Source organism: Galeopterus variegatus, unplaced genomic scaffold, assembly GCF_000696425.1.
Source record: "Galeopterus variegatus unplaced genomic scaffold, G_variegatus-3.0.2 Scaffold4523, whole genome shotgun sequence".
Lineage (NCBI taxonomy): Eukaryota > Metazoa > Chordata > Mammalia > Dermoptera > Cynocephalidae > Galeopterus > Galeopterus variegatus.
The window spans coordinates 58,069-63,854 of NW_007730634.1; the positions used below are offsets into that span (position 1 = coordinate 58,069).

The window sequence follows — 5,786 nt, forward strand, 5'->3', positions numbered from 1 at the left end:
GAGAATTAAGTGATAGAAATTGGAAAACAGATGAGCTAACTTTTGCCTCTTGTAGAGGGTGTTACTAGCTTCTTTGGAGGGACTTGTTGAAAGTTACTTGATTTATCAAACCCTGCTCTCCCATCAGTCAAAACATAGGGAGCCAGTATTACATGTTTAATTCAAGCCAGTGGCTCTTGAACCTCTTCATGGAATCTTGATAAGTAGCTGTCAGGCTAGGGCTCACAGACCCTTCAAACCTGTTGTACAAACTGGGACACAAACCCCTCATTTGTAGGTCACAGGCTAGGTGATAGTAAAAAGATCCTGGGTGCCATGGGTAAAAATTAATAGGCTCTATTCATATGCAAGCTCAGGTAGCTAGCAACAGCCGCCCTAGTGGCCTCCCAGGGCATCCCGAGGGCACTGAGAAGCAGAGCTGTGTGTCCTTTATACTTTGTGAGTCAGATAACCAAGGAACACCTGAGCGCACACGTACAATTACATCAAACACTAACCAAGGGACACCTGGGCACATGTGTGCACATTTAATTAAACAGGTCATGCTCGGCAAGACTCCAAACATCTGAGGGATCCTGACCACTTATATTTCAATCTTCCTTAAAATAGCAAAGTAAGAAAGACTGTAAAGCTGAAAGCCTGCTCTAGGTGTAGCACAGGTTACTTATGCAGAACGTTTCACTAGCTTAGTGCCTCAAGGGGCCTAGAGAATACCTAACGTGTCGAGGAATGCCGTCGAAGTGTCTAAACTGATGATACTTCTGCTTATTGAAAGGCACTTACCCATTAGAGTTCTTAGAATCGGTCCCTAACAAGGGAGACACACCTTAAGCTTGCAGCTGTGGTCACAGCACTAACTTCTCAGAATTCTCAGGCTGCCCATGGGGAAATGCCGTATCTACGCCTAACCTTGTTTCTTGTGTGGATTGAAGCTTAATTAAGCAGGATTGATCACACTTGGTCTTATGACTTCTAGGATGTCTGTCTCAAATATCTGCGTCTTGAATGGGATGGGGGTAGAGTTGGAAGCTCTCACTAGGGAGGCTGGCTTCACTGTTTCTGAATCCTGATCCCTAAAGCAATTGCAACTTGCTTACAAGCAACTCTCTGGCTTCTGATTTCTGTTGAACTCAAATGGCTGGCATTTTTTTCCTCCAGGGAATCCTTTAAAAGCCTGTGAGTGAGAGCTGTGGTACGCGGATGTCATCTAGGCTAAGCAGTTTTTCTCCACCTCCCAAATTAGAGGACATGTACTTTATCTAGCCATGGTCATGAGGCAAGTGACTGGCTGGTAGCAAACAACACTCCTGAAGCTTGGGTTTTTGGTTTTTTTTGAGACAGGTCTGACTGATCTGGAGACAACTATATAGTTAACACCCTTGTGCTGAGCACACTCGGAGTCCTTGCCCTCTACAGGCTTAAATGTAGTTTGAAGGAACACAGACCTAGCTGTTGTTTAAGGTACTTAATAAATGGCAATGGAAGAGGGTTAGGGATGCTGGCTGGGAATCAGAACTGACATTCAAGTCTGGCTTCTTTCTCTCTGAAGTAATTCTCAATGTTGTAATAGACTTCAGTTCTGGCCTAAACTCTTCATTACTGTGCCACCGTGAGTCCAAATTTTTGGTGTCTAATCGGGCTACAATCTTATCCGACAAGTTGTGAAAAGCTTGAACACTCTAGAAAGTATGGAGTGAATGAAATGAAGCTTTTCAGGAGGAGAAAAGCCCTGGATGACAAAATGGTCTCTGCTTCCCTATTGTGGTGGGAGAGAGGCCAGGTTGAGATGAGGAAGAAGAAGCCTGAAAAAGCCCAGGATGACTCTTGGTCTGTGCTGCTACTGGTGAGGATCTGAAGCAGCTTGGAGACTTTCTAGAGGTTGTCTCAATTAGGCATGATAAACTAAAGAACAAGTAAAAACTAAAGGGATTGAATGTACCATTAAAAAAAAATAACTCTTTAATCAATATGCACATAAGGAGAATAAAGGGCAGCACCAGGCTGAATGGGAAAGGGAGCAAGGTTTTCTCCCTTTGTCCCAATGTCTGCTTGGCGCAGTTCTGAGATCACACACACAAGTGGGGGTGAGTTGGGAAGGAGAATAAGGGAGATGACTGAAAAGACAAAGGGAAACGGGGAGAGAAAAGGGCTTGCAATAGTCTCAGTCAATGGATTCCAGCACAGATTCACCCAGTGCGAGGTCCTGGTAATGTTCAGCCCCATGCTTTTTGAAATGCTCATGAGCCATGTTCTCTGTAGGGCACTGTTTGAACTTCATCTCCCCAAAGCTCCGGTCTTTGGCTGTACCCTCCCAGACTAGTACACATTTGTTGGTTTTCTTCACAGCTTCCTCATCAGATTCCTCCTCATCATCTCCCTTCATATTAGATGTTTGTTTATCCCACTTTATCCGATGCAGCATAAGACACTTACACTTCTTCTGAGCCTTGGGGCCCCCTTCCACTACTACCACTTTGACATCGTTGTGCAATACCACCACCCCTGTCAGGTACAGTTGCCCAGCATTGGCCTCAATCTTGAACTTCTTGGCTGAGTTTCTCAATTTCGAACTCTATATACAGATATGTGTACCCCCTCTGAAATGTCTTCTTTAAGCTTTTTAATTTTCTTGACTTTTCTCTGTTCTGCTGTAAGTTTTTGGGCAGTGTTGGCCTCTTCATGTGCTTTCTGTCTTTTTCCCATCTGAGCTCTGACATGGGCTTCTACCTTTGTGGGGTCTTGAACAGCTTCTGTTCCTAATACTCACATCAAATTAGAAATTCTCACTTTGGGTTCTGGAGGAGGCATCAGGCTCAGCCTGACTTTCTCTTGTAGTTCCTTCTGTGCTTCCCTCCTTGTTTGCCTCCAAAGTTTCCTGTTCCTTCTTGGTAAGATATAACCCCCAGAGTAACTGGTGTGTCATTGTCGACTGGAGGATTCAGTTGGGCTGGATGTTCAACAAGATTTGTAAGGTCAAAGCCATTGGGGATGATGTAAGAGTCCCACCACTCAATTTCAGGGACATCTCCTTCCTTCCTTTAACTCCTTCTTAGGAGCAATGAGGGCAAGCCTAATTGAAGTATGAATGCCTGTTTTTTGAGCTGCCTGTGCAGTTTCTCTAGTTGTGCCTTTGTCCATAATCGTTGAGCAATCTTCTCAAATTTGCCCTTGTCATGGAATTTAAAAGTATGTCTCTGGTGCTGGGAAGGAGCAATTGAGACTCAGGGGTCAAAAAAGGTATTGGATTCCATGTCTTCTGATGGCTTTTCTTTTAGCTGTTGCTTGAACTGTTCCCTCTTCTCAGCACAAATATTGGCCTTTAGAGTAGGCATGCAGTGTGTCAGCTCAGTCTCCTTGCCTGTTGCACCTACAGTGTGACCTTGCTCATCTAGGATCAGTTGTGTAGGTTTAGTTTGATCTTTTAATTTCACCTTCAGGAGAGCAATGCCCATGGCATGGAGATTAGCCAGGCCCACCATATTGGCATTGCGAATGAGCCCTGGCTTCAGTGCCAGCTGGGCTTGGATTCGGGTTTGTAGTTCAGCTGCTTTCCTTGCTTTCTCAATGGCGTCATTCATGAAAGTGGTGGACTGGGGGGGCTGAATAGTATTGCCAATTGGAAGTCACTCTGGTTATGAGGGAGAAGGAGTCTTTGGCTGAGGCATAGGGGGCTGATGAAGCTCAGCTGTTTTTTCCTCTCCTCAATTTGTTGCATTGCTGCCTCTGTCATCTGTTTGATCAGGAGCTTAGTCAGCACGCCGGGTCTCTCTCATGGAGGCCCAGGGATCACCTCTGGCTCTTCTTCCATCTCCTCAAAATGGGTATTCATCACTTCTTTATTCCTGATGATTCCTTGGAGATCTCAGAGTCATCAACAAACACCTCCTTTAGCTCTCATTTTCTGCTCCTGTCACTGCTAGACTTGGAATGCCTAGAGCTTTGGCCTTCCTCCACAGCCTCAAACAGTTTGTCCACAAATTGGAGAGTAGAACATCAAGAAAAGGTTTCAGATGGTCAGCTGCCTTCTTCTTGTCCATGCCCTTCCCCACACAGTTCAATGCTGCTGTGACCACTGTGGGTTCAGAGAAACCCAGGACCCTCTTTACAGTCTTTTCTATCCGGGGTTTCAGCTCATCAAGATCTGTCTTAGACAATGCCATTTTTCTGGAAAAGAAGAATGATAGCTCAAGTGGCACTCAATACACTTCAGCCCCTGAGACCTGAATGTACCATTTTTGTCTTCAGGTTTGGGGTTTAGGAAATCCCAAGCAGGATATGGGATGTAGTATAAACTGAAGTCTTCTGATCTTGTCTGGTTCTCTGAAATCAAGTTTTCTCATCCCAAACAGCCCTCAACATCTACCTAAAGTAAAGTTCCTGGGGAAATTCCAGATCAAAGTTCTCTGTGTATATTCTTCATAGGGAATTTATAGGCGCATCTAGAATGGTGCTATTTAAGAGACATGTGTGAGCTGCAAGTACAAACCACATATGTAACTTCAAATGACCTAGTTGCCCCATTTTAAAAGACGAATGAAATTTCATCTTTAACCCAATAGATTAAATACACTTGTCTCAACATATGATAGAGAAACTAATGACCTTAGCATTGGTATTGAGTCTTATGCATGTAAAACTTATAGCACGTCTCAGTTCAGAGTAGTGCCATCTGCAGTGATCAATGCTTAGTGGTTATAATACAGGATAACACAGCTCTAGATAGACAGTAGGCCCCAAAATTCACATGCCAACTGCTGTAGAGATATGCTGGACTTAGATGACTGTAGAATGTATCATCATCACTACATCAGATGAGTACATATCTCGGAAGAAATAGGTGACTTATTAGGAATTGATGCATATACAGAAACCGAGGGAAATGGATACCAAGCTTAATTAAATTCCATTTGGAGAGTAGGGGAAATCCTTCTCTGCCATAAGGGTTCACTAAACACTTGTCTCTAGAGAAACTGATTCCTTCTGGATTGGAGATTAGAACAGCTGGGCGGGTTTCCCAGTGGAGGCATCTAATTTTGCCAAGAGGAAGCTTTGGCCTTGGGAGGCAGTGCAGGAATGTGAAGAGAGAAGGGTGTCTGTTTCTCTGACCTTCGTCAGAGCTGTGGTGAGGCTGAAAGGTGTGAGACCAAGCCCCAGGCTCAAGCTGAGCTGCTGCAGGGCCAACACACTTACAGTAGGCCATAGAGCCCCAGAGTGGTGATAATGTGCTAGGGGCTGCCATGTTTTCCAGGGTGAGCTCCCATCCTGTGAGGGTCCTGAGAAGGATAGTGGATTGGCCCTGGAGCCTTCATGAAAGGAGGGGGTGGTCCCATTGGTTGGAACATGTGTGGTTTCAAACCTTGGGGTGGGGGTGGGGCACTCCCAGGGGATGGTGGCAGTGCAATGTTCACGGCAGCGAGGGGACCACTCGGGGGTAGGTTGAAGTATTTGGCAGAAGCTTCTTCTGCTGCTGCTGGAGGAGGAGGGAGAGCTCTTGGCAGTCCTGGAACAGGCTGTAGCTTGATGGCAGAGTCTGTGTTTCCATCCTTGTCTTTTCCCTTTCCTCTGGCTGCTTGGGATCTTCCCCATGTCACGTTGAGTCTGTGGCCCTTGACCATCAACTTATTAAAGGACTTCTCATCAGCCACTTTTTTATTTTACTTTATTTTATTTTATTTTTTATTTTTATTGTGTCAATATACAATGTAGTTATTGTGTCCCATCACCCAAACCTCCCTCCCTCCTCCCTCTACCCCCTCCCACCCAGATGTGTCCCCTCCATTTTCTTG

The 5,786-nt window shown here is 45.1% G+C and overlaps 1 pseudogene; it reads right to left on the reverse strand.

Annotated features, from left to right (window-relative positions):
- Nucleotides 1-2,161: 2,161 nt before the first annotated feature.
- LOC103603257 lies at nt 2,162-4,160 on the reverse strand (annotated as a pseudogene).
- Between the last annotated feature and the right edge of the window lie 1,626 nt (nt 4,161-5,786).